At 41.9% G+C, this 17,444-nt stretch overlaps 1 pseudogene; it reads left to right on the plus strand.

Annotated features, from left to right (window-relative positions):
- The first annotated feature begins 6,722 nt into the window (after positions 1 to 6,722).
- Positions 6,723 to 8,441, plus strand: LOC129406029 (glutaredoxin-3-like; annotated as a pseudogene).
- Positions 8,442 to 17,444: the final 9,003 nt, after the last annotated feature.

Below are 17,444 nucleotides of genomic sequence, written 5' to 3' on the forward strand. Positions count from 1 at the left end.
CAGCGTTGAGTGACACAAACTTCTCTGAGGCTGTTGGAGAAAAGAAATAGTGATAGCAAACATTTAAAAAAAATTAAATTGAATATTGTATATACAGTATTGTTGCAGCAACTTATCTTTCAAGATTCTGAAGATAAAACAGCAAGTCTTATGTTTAATAACATTTAGATTTACAGATATTGAATCTGAAAAATTCAACCTGAATCACTTCATTATTTCTTCAACTTTTAAATGTTAAAGTTTGTAAATTGACAACTGACTTGATCAATGGCCAGTCCAGTATGAATATATCTGCTAATTCAATGTTTCCAATCCTGCTAAAAGAATAGAATGTATAAAAGTATAGAAATGTGGGGCTGGTACGATAGCACAGTGGGTAGGGCGTTTGCCTTGCATGCGGCCGACCCGGGTTCAAATCCCAGCATCCCATATGGTCCCCTAAGCACCGCCAGGAGTAATTTCTGAGTGCAGAGCCAGGACTAACCCCTGTGCATCGCCAGGTGTGACCCAAAAAGCAAAAACAAAAAAAATAGCATAGAAATGTATAGAATGCTAAAATGTATAGAAAGTATAAAAGTATAGAATGCTGCTTATCTACCAGAGGCTGTACTAGACACTTTATATTCTCTTCATATTCAATCAGGAATATCACTTTTTATTCTAATGTAGTATTCTTTGATGTATTTCCATTAGGTGGGGCTTTTGCTTGCTTTTTAATAAATATCATTGAATTATGGAAGATAATCTCTAAAGTAAATATCATGATATGTTCTATTTTCTTTACTGTAATTTATGTATTTGAGTTTAATAATGATTTACTTCTTTTGAGTTAACTTTTCTTTAGGATATTTATATTTAAATAAGTTTTACTTGGCAGTTCATGCTTTCTATCGAAGTCACTCTGAATCCATAGTGAGTGGCATCTAAGGACAATGGTCTTAAATTAAATAAACTAATGGCTCAAATGATTTTTATCTCTATTTGCATTTAGTTGTTATCTCCACTGGTCTTGAATCAGTGATTGGAATCTTGCAGTGAAGCAGCTAAGAGATACACACGGAGGGGATATGGTAGGGTAAATGGTATCCCCAGATGAAATTGGACATATAAACTCTTGTAACACAATCAGAGTTAATCTGAGAAGAAAAATCATTTGCTACACAGAGCTTAAGCTCTGGAATGAGAAGCCCATCAGTCCCAATACTTGTTACCTATCAATCATTGATCATTTCTAACTCATGAATGTTACTTTCCCATCTCCATTATGAAGTGAATTGAGACCTACTTCATAATGTTATTTTGAGAATAAATTAGGTAGTAGTCAATAAATCACAGACTATTTGACATAGTCTGTAAGAGGTAGCAATAATATTAGAATAGAATGATGTCTATAGTTTGACTGCAGAGGTTCAAATGTGGGTCAATTTTATAATCCTGAAGTCTTTCTTTCCAATGTGCCTTTGCTTATAGAGTGCCACTGGCATCTTCTGTGGCTTTCTGTTGAATTTTCTGTGAATTTTCTCCATTCTCTCAATTCTAATTTTCTTTTGCATTAAAGCCATGTCATAGCAGAATCACAAAGATCAAGGATATAAAATTCCCTATTTGTGGGGTGTTTTCAGACTGTAGATCTGTTTGGGGTATGAATACAATGTTGCAAAATATTTTATTAGGATCTATTGTGTTGAAAAGACATTTTAAATATTTTTAGTTAGATGTAAAACCTTTGTAAAGGCATGTACATACCTCGCTAGCTTCATCTTCTTCCTAACACTTTTACAACTTTGCTTTAGAAGTCTGTTCCATAATGACATTACCTGAAAAACACTTTTTTGCATATGCTACATTCTCAGACCAATAAAAGGGCTTTATTTACAAATGTGCATGTATAAAATAGATAATATTATAATTCCTACTTGACCATTAATAGAACTGAGAATTTGAAAATTTATGAGATGCTCTAAAAACACAGTATAAAGGTTAAACTGACTTTAAATCTTATCAAATGTGTGTAATTTTAGTCAGTCATAGTCAACATACAGGGAAGTGACAGTAATCGTATGTATATAGACATACATGTATATGTATCTGTATATATATATATGCACATATTATAGAAAAACTTTGAAATGAAATTTGGATATGTTCATCAACATTAGAAATACCTCAGCAGCTTAAAGATAATTTCACATATCTGCTTTATTACTTTTGTTTTTTGTTTTACTTTTAATACAATATAGAATTTATAGAACAAAAATAAATTTCCACTTGATCAGTAAAAGGATTATCTATTTAATTTTGATGTCTATTTCATTAGAAACCATTACATTTAGTAAGTTTCAGTAAACTTCTTTATAGAAATACATTGAAAATATTTATTTGTTTTATAAATAAATTTATGTAAGGTTTTACATTATACAAAATTCAAAAAATATGATAAATATATACATGTACATTAAAATAAGAGTATAATTTACCTGGAAATATCTCGAAGCTAGAAGAGTGCAATAGTCAATTCAAAATACTGAGTTTGAATTTAGAATTACATCTGTGGGATAAAGCAAAAGTATTATATCAAGGCTTCTCTAAAATAGAGTTCCTGATGGTTCATGGTCTCTAAGAAATGAATGACAAACAATTAACATGAATAGAGCTCTGAATGTACTATCTGATTTTCTTGTATCTCTATAGGAATACTCAGATCATTAAGTTATCTCTTTGGCCCAAAATATGTGTTTTTAAAACTTTCCTTATTTGATATTTACAGAAACACTTATGTGAATTATTTGAGAGAGGTAATCACATTTTTCTTATTTTACAAATAAGTAAGGGATAGTGACTCTTGTAGTAACACCAGAGTGAAAACTGCTGTCAAAACAATAATAATAAATAATTATATATGCAATAGTAATATACATATAGCATTACTTTTGATCCTTTGTTGGCCGGTAAGCATTTTACATGGTAAAGCCACTTCAGAAAATAGTTTGAAATTTTCTTATTCAAATAAACACACATGCACCACATACCAAACACCCCTACTTGAATATATAATGAAAAAGGATGAAAATATGCACTCACGTTAAATTATTAAAATGAATTTACAGGGCCTGAGAGGCAGTACAGTGGTAGGGCATTTGTCTTGCACACAATCAACCTGGGTTTAATCCCTGGCATTCTATATGGTCACCTAAGCACTGCCAGGAGTGATTTCTGAGTCAACAGTCAGGAATAAGCCCTGAGCATGGCCAGGTGTGAGATCAAAAGAAAAAAAAAACTTCCATCAACTTTCTTTGTACTTAACAAACACTAAAACAAACACAAATGTTGCTCAACTATGGAGAAGGACATATCAACTCTAAAGTCCCATACGAGAGTCACTTCTCTGACTTAAATTGCTATTAGTTGCTTTTAGCTTTATGGTTTTACCTGATGGTATTTTTCTCACCATAGTTGAAGCCTAGAAGCAAATCCTTATGTTGGAATAAGTTCTTTATAAAAGAACAAGTGTTAATATTCAGATGACTAAGTCTGGTTGGCTCAGGCCTGTAGGCTCAGCGTGCAGACCTATCCCCCTAAAACGATATCAGATTGAGAACTACTGTGCTTTTGACTTTCATCGCACAGGGACTTGGAGAAAATTATAGCGACTTGAGCTCTCTGGGAATTTCCTAGTGAGCGCTTGTAAGAACTCATCTCACTTTCCCAGGAAAGTAGCAATTAAGTTGCCTTGGGGACCAATCTGACTACTCTATTATAAACACATAATTTGGTATTACTAACTGTTTTTTGCTTTTTAAAATTTCACAACAAATATAAAACTTAGATTGATAAATATCCATAATTTAGTATATTGTTATTAAGATGTCAAATTCATGATAAAATAAACATTATCAAGTTAAAAGCTCATTCAACCATTTTTTTGGGTAAATTCTCACACATGCTACTGGCAACCAATAAATTATTTTGACCAATAGTTTATGCCTTTGCGATAAAGGACTAGAACATGAACTCTTTAAAGTTGCAATTTTTCACTGGGCATGTGAATTCATTTATATTATTATCTACGTTAGAGTACCTTTTATATTATAGAGTAGTGTCCCTGTACAGAATTGAAGTTTCCACAGATGAGCAACATTTGTGCTTGTTTTTGTGTTTAGTAAATACAAATAAAAGAGGAAGCCAAGATGGTAGCCGTGTGGATGCAGGTACCAGGTGGAGTGGTGGATGGGTGGAGTGGTGGTGGCTCTTGGAACTCTGAACTCGGAACTGCAGGGCGTGATGGCACAGAAACTCTCCATAATTTCACGGGAATAAATCTCAGTGTTAATTCTTTCAAGAGGCACTTTTCCTGCCACCCAATGGAAAAGCTACTCCAGCCTTACCATCCCGATAAAATTACCAAATGCCCTGAACAAACACCATGACCTCTTAGTACCTGTATTGCAAACCATAATGTATCACTGTCACTGTCACTGTCACTGTCACTGTCATCCCACTGCTCATCGATTTGCTCGAGCGGGCACCAGTAATGTCTCTATGGTGAGACTTGTTACTTTTTTTGGCATATCAAATAGGCAACAGGTAGCTTGCCAGACTCTGCTGTGCAGGCAAGATACTCTCAGTAGCTTGCTAGTCTCTCCAAGAAGGATGGAGGAATCAAATCCGGGTGGACCGCATGCAAGGCAAACGCCCTACCCGCTGTGCTGTCACTTCAGCCATAAACCATAATGTACAAAAGGAAATGGAGAGAGAGAGAGAGAGCAAGAAGGAAAGCGCCTCCCATAGAGGGAGCCTGGGGCTGGGGGTGGGGGTTAGGGTATGGTGGTAGGGAAACAGGGAACACCAGTGGTGGGAAATATACACTGGTGAAGGGATGGGTCAAGCTGGACCATTGTATGACTGAAGCCCAATCATGACCAGCTTTGTAATAGTCTATCTCACGGATATCTAATTTTAAAAAAATTGTTTTAAGGAATGTGGAGTTCATATCCAATTCAATCAGCTTAATCAATGGCTGAATAAATAGCAGTACTCCAACATTTAAAGAGTAAATAAAAATAAATAATTAAAAAAGGCGCTTTTCAAGGCCAACTGGAACTGCGTGGCGCCCCCGGTTTCTGCCATGAGCAACTAGCTTGGATGGCTGAGCAGCTCCAGAAACTTGCACCCTGCGGGATGCCCACTTTGGGCCCAGAAGCCTCACCAAGACTAAAAACCCTCTGCCTCTGCTCCACGGTTCAGGGCACTTGCAGTGCCCCCAAGTACATCTCAGAAAGAGTGCCCCTTGCAGCATAACATGGAGGAAAATCTCCCTGAGGACCAGCTGGCTGGAGACCAGACCCAAGAACTGGGGTGTGTGCCCACTAGTCTGGTTCTGTTGAATCGTTGGCTGCTGCCTGCCCAGAGTGCCCCAAGCGGTACTCTGTAGCTGCCCTGGCCTCGGTCCTGGTCCCACTGCTGCCATCACTGCTTGGGCCCAGAAGGCATCACGCTGCCAGTGGGTCAACCTGTACCAGACAGGTGAGAGCATCAGCAGCCTGGTGGTGTCCTCTGGCTCCCAGACACCCCAAAATCACCACTATACCTCTGTCTGGACTCCAACTACTCAGGGGCAAAGTTTCCAAGAAATTAAACCACCTAAGTTTAGGTGTGTGCCCACAAACCACCTCCTGCTCTACCATAAAGCTCACTGAGTCAGCCTTTCTCCAAAGATTCATAAAACAAATCTTGAAAGAAATATAAAATATGCAGCACATCTTCTTGGATCTATGCATGGGTGAATAATCTGGGGCACATGGGGGTGGACAACAGGTTAGACCAGTGCCCACCCACCCAAACAGAGCCCCCCTCAGCACTTTGTCCCACTATCCAAAATCACTGCCACGTTCCTGGGTGGAACCCACCATCTAGAGACAGACCTCACAGAGAAATTAACCTGCTGAAAATGCAGCTATGTGGGTTTTGTGACTGAAATCCCCAGGCTTTCTTAGAGTTGGGATGGGCTACCTCCCCCCCACTTCCCTAAGCTCCCAGAAGCCCTAGAAGTCAAGCCCACAAACCAACTCCGGGCCACCATCTAAGCTCTTCCACTAACCTTGCTTCAGGGACCCATGAATAAATCTCAAAAGAAATCTAAAGCCACACATAATCTTGAACCCGCCCATGGCTGAATAATCATGGGCACATCAGAGCGGCTACCTCCCCCCACCTCCCTGTACTTCTGGAAGGCCCAGCAGTCACGTCCACACTCCAAAGCTGCCATCCAGTTGAAAAAGCTGTGCCTTCCCTATAAAAATACTGAACTTCCTGGGGCTGGAGAGATAGCACAGAGGGTAAGGCGTTTGCCTTGCACACGGCCGACCCGGGTTCGAATCCCAGCATCCCATATGGTCCTCTGAGCACCGCCAGGGGTAATTTCTGAGTGCATGAGCCAGGAATGACCCCTGTGCATTGCCGGATGTGACCCAAAAAGCAAAAAAAAAAAAAAAAAAAATACTGAACTTCCTGAACAGACACAATCACCTCTTGGCACCAGTATTGCAAACCATAATGCCTAAAAGGAGAAAGAGAGATAAAATAGAAAAAAGAAAAGAGAAAAAAGAAAAGCCTGCAGAGGGGGTACTTTAGGGGGATGGTGGGAGATAAACTGACATGAGTATGGGATTCAAATTAAAAGAAATTTTAAATTAAAAATAAATAAATAGGCCGGCGGTGGCATCATGGCGGTGGGGGCAGCAGAGGCGGCGGCTGTGCTGGAGGCCGGGACCGCGGGGCGCTTCAAGGAGCTGCTGAGCCTCAAGGCGGGGTCCCTCCTGGTTGTCCACTTCTGGGCACCATGGGCCCCGCAGTGCACCCAGATGAACGCCGTGATGGCCGAGCTGGCCAAGGAGCACACCCAGGTGTCCTTCGTTGAGGCTGGAGGCTGAAGCTGTACCTGAAGACTCTGAGAAATACGGGATTAGTTCTGTCCCCACCTTCCTGTTCTTTAAGAATTCGCAGAAAATCGACCAGCTGGATGGTGCCACGACCAGCTGCATGGTCCCCTTTTCCAGCTGCCTTCTGGAGTTTTGTCAGAAACCTTTTGTCACAGAAACCTAGCTGATCTTTGACCCGCAGATCTAAGGTGCTAGCCAGGCTTGACTTGACATTGTAGATTCCAGGCTCTGGCCCAGCCTAGTCTTTGGGATGTAAATTTCAGGTGCTGTCTAGTTTGTAATTGACAATGTAGATTTCTTGCTGCAGCCCAGCCTGGTCTTTGGGATGTAAATCCGAGTGCTTTCAGCCCAAAGAGGGCTTCGGTTTTGGTTTTGTATCTTCTTTCCGGGGGGCCTAGATTAAGGGCCTACAGATACAAGAGAATTATGTTGCCTCAATGTTCTTCCTGTAAGATCTTTTGGTGCCTTTGGTGACGTCAATGTATTGCGCCCTTTGGAAGGGCCATGATCAATAAAAGGGGTTCGGAGAGAAGGTGAGGGGCGGAAAGGGTATAGAGGAGGGAGAGTGTATAGAGGGAAGATTGGAATAAACTGCAAGTGAGACCAACCATCATGGCTCCGTTCCTTCCTTCGCCTGCCACATCTTCGCCATCAACCTCCCCGGGGTGGGGGAAGCGGCCGGAGGCTACCGAACTCGGGTGGCGGGAGAGACAGCTGCTGCCCTAGGCCCTGCTTGGCTCGGTGCGGTGACGCGTCCCCCTACCCTCGCCCACGCCTTTTCTTTTTATTTTTATACACCCCGGAGTTGGCGAAAAAGGTGGAGCGGCACGCGGCCAGCGGCTCCTTCCCGCCGGGCAGTGAGCAGCGCCCCCAGGAGGACCTGAGCCTGCGCCTGAAGAAGCTGACGCACGCGGCCCCCTGCATGCTGTTCATGAAGGGGACGCCCCAGGAGCCCCACTGTGGCTTCAGCAGGCAGATGGTGGAGATACTCAACAGGCACAACATCCAGTTCAGCAGCTTCGACATCTTCTCGGACGAGGAAGTGCGGCAGGGCCTGAAGGCCTCCTCCAACTGGCCCACCTACCCGCAGCTCTAAGTCTCGGGGGAGCTCGTCAGGGCGGGGTGGGGGGGGGGGCTGGACATCATCAAGGAACTGGAAGCGTCTTCGGAACTCGATACCATCTGCCCCAAAGTGCCCAAGTTGGAGGAGAGGCTCAAGGTGCTGACGAATAAGGCCGCCGTGATGCTCTTCATGAAGGGGAACAAGCAGGAGGCCAGATGTGGATTCAGCAGACAGATCCTGGAGATCCTCAACGGCGACTACGAGACCTTCGACATCCTGGAGGATGAGGAGGTGCGGCAGGGGCTGAAGGCATACTCCAACTTGCCCACGTACCCCCAGCTCTATGTCAAGGGGGAGCTCGTCGCGGGGGGCTGGACTTCGTGAAGGAGCTGACGGAGAACAGAGAGCTGCTGCCCGTCCTGAAGGGGGACGGCGCGTGAGGCCCCAGGGCCCGGCACAGGCCCCGGCACTGGAGAGGGAAGCGCCGCTCGCCGTCCACTCTGCCCGCCCCGGGCTGCTGCCCGCCCGTCTCGCCTCCCCACCCGCTCTAGGACGCAATAAACACCTGCAGCTCGCAAAAAAAAATAAAAAATAAATTAAAAATAAATAAATAAAAATAAATAAACAAATAAATAAATACAAATAAAGTTAATGTGACTTTTAATTTTATATATATAAACACATATGTATTCAAATTGGAGGGTTTGTAATATTATACACATATGTTTACTTGAACAAGAAAATTTTAACCTATTTTCTGAAGTGGCTTTGTAAACATTTAAAATGTTTACAGCTAATTAAGGGCAAAAAGCAGCACAACAAGAGATGTGATCAACATAACTAAGGTTTTTGGGGAAAGTTGAAAGGGAGGAATGCTGGGGTCTTTACAGGGAGGGAGGAGTGGTATTAGAATTATGTACATGGGAAACTATTATTAGCAGTATTGGCAATCACAACCCTCAATAAATTTTTAAGTTTAAAAAATATTAATTTGAATTCTAAATAAAAATATCTACCAGCAACAAGACTAAATTCTTTAATAATAATTCTTTAATAGAACTTGGTACATAAATTTCTTTATATTTTAATTTAATTTGATTTTATGATTATATTTACTCTTAAGCATCTCAAAGAGTTGGCTTTTGTTTTTTTTTGTTTGTTTGTTTTTTAGGATGGCATTGTTTTGTTTGTTTGATTTTTGATTTTGGTTTCTTTTTTTTTTTTTTTTTGGTTTGGGGACTTGGGGGCAAATCTTTTCTTTTCAAACTGCCACTTACCACCACACTTTGGTTCTCAAAATGTTTGTCCAGAAGATTATATTGCTCTATATTTTTATTTGCACTGTTTTTTGAGCACTAACTCCCCAGAAGACATATACTTTAGTGACATTAGGCAAGTAACACAATGACATTCTGTGCATCTAAGTTGCTTCGCTTAAAACTTCCCACTTACTTTTGTAATAAATAAGATAATAATAATATCATGTAATTCTTTTGTTTCTCTTTTTATTTTATTGAATCATTGTGAGATGGTTACAAGCTTTCATGTTTGGGTTACAATCTCACAATGATCAAACACCCACCCCTCCACCAGTGCACATTTCCCACCACCAATATACTGGGTATACCCCCTTTTCCCACCCTCCCCCTGCCTCATGGCAGACAATATTCCCCATACTCTCTCTCTACTTTGGGGCATTATGGCTTGCAACACAGACACTGAGAATTCATCATGTTTGTTCTATTATCTACTTTTGGCAATATCATGTAATTCTTACGGCTTCACTGATAAGATTAACAATTACCAAAAGTAAAAATTATTAAACAGTATGCAGCATTTATCTGATGTGCTTTATGGTTGACATTAATATTTATAGTTTTATAAATCAAGACATACAAATAGATGAATTATGACTATTGTGCTTGTACAATCTGTTTCCCCACATGTTCCAATCTCAGTAACACTAAGCAGAAACAATGCAATAGCTCTAGATGGTGGAATTCTGAAGAAGCTGATAATGCTGGTAGAAGAAACACTAGCCTTCAGTTGTTTCCTTTGTTGCAATAGTAGTTGAGGTTTAATGTTATTGTGGTGATAGCTATAAAAGCTGACCCTTCATCAAAGTCTGTCTTTAAGTCACAATTTTATAGAGTTTTTTATTTTGGAGGTGTCACCCCTGGCACAGCTTGGGGGCTAATCCCAGCTCGTTCAGGTGTTATTCACACAAGTACTCAGGGAACCATGTGGTGCCAGGGATTGAACCAGTATTGATTACCTAAAACAAGCACTTTAACCCTTATACTATTCCTCTGGATCCTTAAGTCACTCTCTAGAAACTGCATTCTATTCACCAATTCATTTAAATCCAGGAGAATATTAATCAATATAGAAAAAGCATTTGAGGAATATGTTCTCATTCTCTCATTCTGAATGAGAATGAATAATTCTCATTGAATGAATAATTCTCATTCTAAAATGTGCCCATCAGAATAGACATAGAGGGATGTGCTTCAACATAAGATCACAGATTCCAAATCCATAGTTACCTTTACCCTCAATAGTGAAAAATGTGAGATCTTCCTCTAAAGTATATAATAAGGCAAAAATGTCCACTCTTGCCATTACATTTCAGCATATTAGCCTGAAGACTTAAAGACTTCTTAAGTCTTTTTTTGGATGTGTTCATTCTTTTCCTCTTTGCCGCTACTGCAAAAGTCTTATGCTTATTCTTCCAATCTCACATAACTATTCTAGCTCTGTTAAGACATTTTCTCCTTCACTTCAGGGCACTTCAGTAATGAGTGAACACTCAATTCCTTTTTCTTACTCCTAAAAAAAATAATGTACACATTCTCTGAGTCTCACAGAGTGATATCAATTTCAATCAACCGCACAGCTCTTTTTCTTTGGATATTTATTGGATTACAATACTTTGCATTTTGAACTGTAAATGTTGGATATATTCTACATTTCTCTCCCTTCTCTCTCCCTTCTCTCCCAATAGCAGAGAGTCTCTTGTCCGCAGGCCTGGCTGTCTTCCCCGGGGGCCGTCGGAGGGGATGGGCTCCAGCTTCCCTCCCCACCCCGAGCAGAGCTCCTGGCGGCTGAAGACCACCAGAACCTAGCTACAGCCATGCTTGGAGGCCCCTCTCCACACGTTCGGACAGGCCTCACACATGAAGGTACCGGCAGAGGAACCCAGGTGTGTGTAATCCCATCAAGGGTCAGCACCCAGAGACTTAAAAGCAAGCTCCCAGCAGCTTGTGGGCTGTGATATCTTGTAACCTACTTCTCCCTCTGGGAGAAACTGGCAATCTTCTGAGAGTTTCCTGCCCACATGGGACAGCCTTGCAAGCTTCCCATGGTGTATTCATATGCAAAATCCAGTAACAAGCTGGATCCCATTCCCCTGACCCTGAAAGAGCCTCCAATGCAACATCATTGAGAGGGCCATGCCAAGAGAGATAAGATCTCAGGGAAAGGACAAATGGAGAGGTTACTGAGCCTGCTCGAGAAATCGACGATTAACGGGGATTTTGTGATTCGTGATTCTCTCCCTTCACCCTAGTTCAGTACTGTGTGAAATTGTGTTAAACTCCGCATAGTGCCATCTCCCATCACAAACTCCCTGGACCACAAGTTGCATAGAGCATTTTCTTAGAACAATTTAGTGAAAAACATCAAGAACTGTGGATGAATTCTCCATTCCTTTTTCCTAAGAGAGAATTCACAGGTGAAGGCTATCTCTGTGAAAGCTGACTATGCTTTGGCATTGATGTAGAAAAAATAAAATAGGCTTTTTTTCATGTTAAATGGGTGTTTTCATCTTTGTACAGTTTCTTAACTAGACTGGGGGGGGAGCTGTCATAAAGGGATTTGATGCATATGGTATTGCTAACTTCCAGTATTTGTGGGGTTTAAATACTTCATTTCTGTAATTCTGTCATCACACTGATGTCTATTTAACAAAATAGAATAAAAACATGATTATCTAATTAATTCAGAAAGTACTGGGAATAAGTTGACTTCAGTACATAGTTCTGCATACAAGAGCCTATAACCTACCACCCTGTGCTAACAATAAGAAAACACTAGGGCCAGAGCGATAGCACAGCGGGTAGGGCGTTTGCCTTGCACACGGCCGACCCGGGTTCGATCCCCGGCATCCCATATGGTCCCCCAAGCACCACCAGGAGTAATTCCTGAGTGCAGAGCCAGGAGTAACCCCTGAGCATCGCTGGGTGTGACCCAAAAAGCAAAAAAAAAAAAAAAAAAAAACACTAGACAAAAAATAAACAACAACAACAATTCTTCTGGGATTTAAGACAAAACAGAATACAAAACAAAATGAAGGCCCAAAAAGAAAGACAGATATGTGAATGGAGACACTTATTAGAAGAAATACAAAAGGAACAAACACCAGAATAGGAAATCGTAAACTACACTATTACAGGCTCAACCATCAGCTGAGTGTTAAGGACCTGGGGGTCCAGGGATAATGGGTTTTTCTCTGGATTTACCTCAAGAGCTTAGCCTGGATCTCAATGTATCACTGTTACTGTATCACTGTCATCCCATTGCTCTTCAATTTGCTTGAGTGGGCAACAGTAATGTCTCCATTATGAGATTTATTGTTACTGTTTTTGGCATGTCGAATACGCCACAGGGAGTTTTCCAGGCTCTGCCCTGTAGGAGGGATACTCTCAGTAGCTTGCCAGGCTCTCCAGGGGGACGGAGGAATTGAACCCTGGTCAGCTGTGTGCAAGGCAAAACGCCCTACCTGCTCTGTTATCTGTTATCGCTCCAGCCCCTCTCAATGTATATTACAGTGTTAGGGGCGGCAGATCTCTGCCTGGGGGAGGCTCGGAGAGATAAAAGAACAAAACCAAGACAACTCTTTCTGCAAATGCATGGGGTTTATTTAAGCCAATATAGCTATATTGGGACCTTCAATTGTGCCTCAATAGCGTGGCATAACTGAAGGCCCCGAACTCAAAAAGCTAGCTGTTTTTATACCCTTTTGGGGGAGAAATGAAAATCTCACATATCAAAGGGAATCACATCTATATATCAAAGGGGATCACACATAGGTCACTTGATTTGCATATCTAAACATTTGTTGACTGTTAACTATTTCCCTGCAAATGTTCCTAGGGCAGTTTGTTGGCCCATTTGGTGACAGAGTCCTGCCCAGCGGCAGGTCCTGAAGACATCTTTCAAAGCAGTCAAGTAGTTACAAAGGGCAACTTCAGCGGCTAACCCTTAACCTGCCCTTCAGTTCTTGACTCTTAACTTGCCCTCCTCTTCAACAGAAAAAAAAATACCCCCTGTAGGATAACATAGCCTCAGTAGTTTAGGTTTATTGGGTTACTCCCGTTACAGTGCTCCTATTCCTCTTTGTTTATTTGTAGCTTCTTTCTTGGTGTTCTGTTGACTTGTAAATAATGTTTTTCTCTTCTCCTTGAGTCCTTTGCATAGTTTATTCAGAGCAAGTCCTTTTTTTTTTTTTTAATTTATTTATTTTTAATTAGAGAATCACCGTGAGGGTACAGTTACAGATTTATACACTTTTGTGCTTATACTTCCCTCATACAAAGTTTGGGAACCCATCCCTTCACCAGTGCCCATTCTCCACCACCCGTAAACCCAGTGTCCCTCCCACCCTCCCCAAACCCATCTCCCCCCCACCCCACCCTGCCACTGTGGCAAGGCATTCCCTTCTGTTTTCTCTCTCTAATTAGCTGTTGTGGTTTGCAATAAAGGTGTTGAGTGGCCGCTGTGCTCAGTCTCTAGCCCTCATTCAGCCCGCAACTCCCTTCCCCCACATGGCCTTCAACTACAATGTAGTTGGTGATCGCTTCTCTGAGTTGACCTTTCCCCGGAACGTGAGGCCAGCCTCGAAGCCATGGAGTCAACCTCCTGGTACTTATTTCTACAGTTCTTGGGTGTTAGTCTCCCACTCTGTTATTCTATATACCATAGATGAGTGCAATCTTTCTATGTCTGTCTCTCTCTTTCTGACTCATTTCACTCAGCATGAAACTTTTCATGCCCATCCACTTGACTACAAAATTCTTGACCTCCTTTTTTCTAACAGCTGCATAGTATTCCATTGTATAGATGTACCAAAGTTTCCTCAACCAGTCATCCGTTCTGGGGCATTCGGGTTTTTTCCAGATTCTGGCTATTGTAAACAGTGCTGCGATGAACATACATGTGCAGATGTTGTTTCGATTGTACTTTTTTGCCTCTCTGGGATATATTCCCAGCAGTGGTATTGCTGGGTCAAATGGGAATTCAATATCTAATTTTTTGAGAGTCGTCCAAATTGTTTTCCAGAAGGGCTGAACCAGTCGGCATTCCCACCAGCAGTGAAGAAGGGTCCCTTTCTCCCCACATCCTCTCCAACAGCGGTCAGAGCAAGTCCTTTTTGTATGGACACAGGAAGACTTAACAAATGTTATGCTTTTGTAACCTGGGAGTCACTTGACTCTACATGATATTTTCCTCCAGGGCATCTGTTCTCTTGACCTAAGCCTCAGCCGCCCTTACTTCCTAGCACCCCCAAAGCACGGTCCCGACGTGGGACAGGAAGGACCCAGGGCAAGCGGTGAGTTGTGTGCTACCCTGGCATCGAGATGGGCCTGGCCAAAGTGCCTAATGCTTAACTATAAGTTAAGAGCTTGATCATGGACAAATACTGTCATGATCCAAACAGTGATACTAGATTTGGACCCTGCTAGGGTGAGGAATGATTAATCTGGCCTGAGTGCTGTGGTCTGAGCCTGTGGCAAGATGTTGCCAGGAGAGCTGCCTTGCAAGCCTCAATGTATCCCTTGCTATGTCCATACAAAAATAACTAGTATTAAGATGTTAATAAGTTCCTGGACTAAGGAAAAGAAAAAAAACCTTAAGAGTGAGGAAGGGCTTTGGAGTGCCCTGCCCTCAGGAAGGGCTTTCTTATGTTGATTTGGCTACCTGGCTGGTTGTAGCCTAGAGGGCAAGGTGGGAGAGACAAGTGGGAGGAGAGAGAGAAGCCAGAGAGAAGCAGCAGTTGAGCAGTAGATCCAGAGAGAGGCCGGAGCTGGGAGTGCGGGAGATGAGAAAGTTTGAAGATTGAATAAACGGTAACTAATCAGCAACCAGCTTGGTCCTCGTTCTTCCTTCGCCTGTCCTTGACCACCGGCCGTCCCGATCCAGTCCACACACTGCGGTTCCAGAGCACCGAACGCGGGTGGTGAGACAGAGCCGCCCGGAGAGCCCGCGAGTGCACGCGCCCCCTCGGCGTTCTTTAGTTTTTTACAACCCCCCTTGGTTTTTTGTCAGAAGAAGGTGGGGAGGAATCATTTGAAATATGCTATGGCACTTTATTCTTCTCAATAAAACATATTCATGAGAAGCTAGTTAACCAGAGCCCAATCTTTTGATGCTCAGAACTCACCTTCTGGTCATCGAAACCCTACAGATCTGGTGAGAGGTCATTGTCGTCCCGTTGTTCATTGATTTGCTCAAGCGGGCACCAGTAATGTCTCTCATTGAGAGACTTATTGTTACTATTTTTGGCATATCCAATACGCCATGGGTAGCTTTCCAGGCTCTGCAGTGCGGGCGAGATACTCTTGGTAGCTTGCTGGGCTTTCCGAGAGGGGCGGAGGAATCGAACACGGGTTGGCTGCATGAAAGGCGAATGCCCTACCGCTGTGCTATCGCTAATACTCAATTTGATTTAACCCAACTCCAGCCAACACCTACCAACCTTTCCCTCATGTGAGGGTATTAGTGGATGTAGCAATATTTGTGAAGCCCACAGTACAGGGGGATAAGCTCCAGGAAAGACAGAAATCTAATGAGGGGACTATACTCTGCTTCTACTCCTTTACATTCTGGAACAACTGACTATCCACCTGCGAAGAAAAAGTTATCTAGAGATAAACTTTACAGCACTCATAAAAATGCACTCAAAGTGGAACATAGACCTAAGTATAAAAATATAAAAATGTAAAATGCCTGGGAGAGAACATATAAAGATTCTAGATGGCCTTGGGAATGATGACTATAGATATAAAAATAAGGCCAATATTTATTTTTAAAAATCTGTAATGACTTCATCTTGAAATTTTACTCTTACTAAAGTAATGTCAATATTTGAGATCGCTCAAAGAACCAAGGGGATGCTTGTATGCCAAAAAGTAAGTTCAGCCTTTGGCATTGTATGGCTCCCCCTGAGCATAGCAAGGATGAAAGCGTGAGCACTTTCCTCTATGTTCCTAACCTCCAAAAATGAGAGAAAGAGAGAGAGAATGAGAAAAAATATACAAGGCACTAGTTGAAATCTACAAGAAGAAGATGCCCAATCCCATCAGAAAATGGGGTGATGAAATAAACAGAAACTTTCTCAAAGAAGATATCCGAATGGCCAAAAGACACATGAAAAAATGTTCTTCATCACGAATCATCAGGGAGATGCAGATCAAAACAACAATGAGATATCATCTCATACCACAGAGAGGGGCCCACATCCAAAAGAACAAAAGCAACTGGTGTTGGAGCGGATATAGGGAGAAAATGACTCTCCGTCACTGCTGGTGGGAATGTTGACTGGTTCAGCCCTTTGGAAAACAATTTTTTGATGATTCTCAAAAAATTTGAAATTGAGCTTCCATTTGACCCCGTTATACCACTCTTGGGAATATATTCTGGAGAGGCAAAAGAGTATAGTCGAAATGACATCTGCACTTGTATGTTCATTGCTGCACTGTTTACAATAACCAAAATCTGGAAAAAACCCAAGTGCCCAAGAACAGATGACTGGTTAAAGAAACTTTGGTACATCTACACAATGGAATATTATGCAGCTGTTAGAAAAGATGAAGTCATGAAATTTGCATACAAATGGATCAACATGGAAAGTATCATATTAAGTGAAATGAGTCAGAAAGAGAGGGAGAGACATAGAATGATTGCACTCATCTGTGGAATATAAAGTAACATAATAAGAGACTAACACCCAAGATGAGTGGAGATAAGGACTAGGAGGTTTACTCCATGGCTTGGAAGCTGGCCTCAAATGCTGGGGGAAAAGGTAGCTCAGATAGAGAAGGAAACACCAAGGGGATTTGGAGGACCAGCTTGGGTTGGGAGATGCAAACCGAATGTAAACTATAGATGGAACACAATGGTCACTCAATGCCACTAGTGCAAACTACAATACCCAAAAGGAAAGAGAGAGCAAAAGGGAATGCCCTGCCACAGAGGTGGGGTGGATGGGGGGGGTGAGCTGGGAAGGATACTGGGATCATTTAAGATACAATATTTCTGTATGTTTCAATAAAATAAACCATAGCACATCCTTTTGCTTAAAAGTATATGAATTTTTTTCTCCTATTTAAAATCTTCAGCAGTTAGTCAACAAAGGAAATTGTTACATTTAGGTACAAATTTAT

This window comes from Sorex araneus, chromosome 6 (genome assembly GCF_027595985.1).
Source record: "Sorex araneus isolate mSorAra2 chromosome 6, mSorAra2.pri, whole genome shotgun sequence".
Classification (NCBI taxonomy): Eukaryota; Metazoa; Chordata; class Mammalia; order Eulipotyphla; family Soricidae; genus Sorex; species Sorex araneus.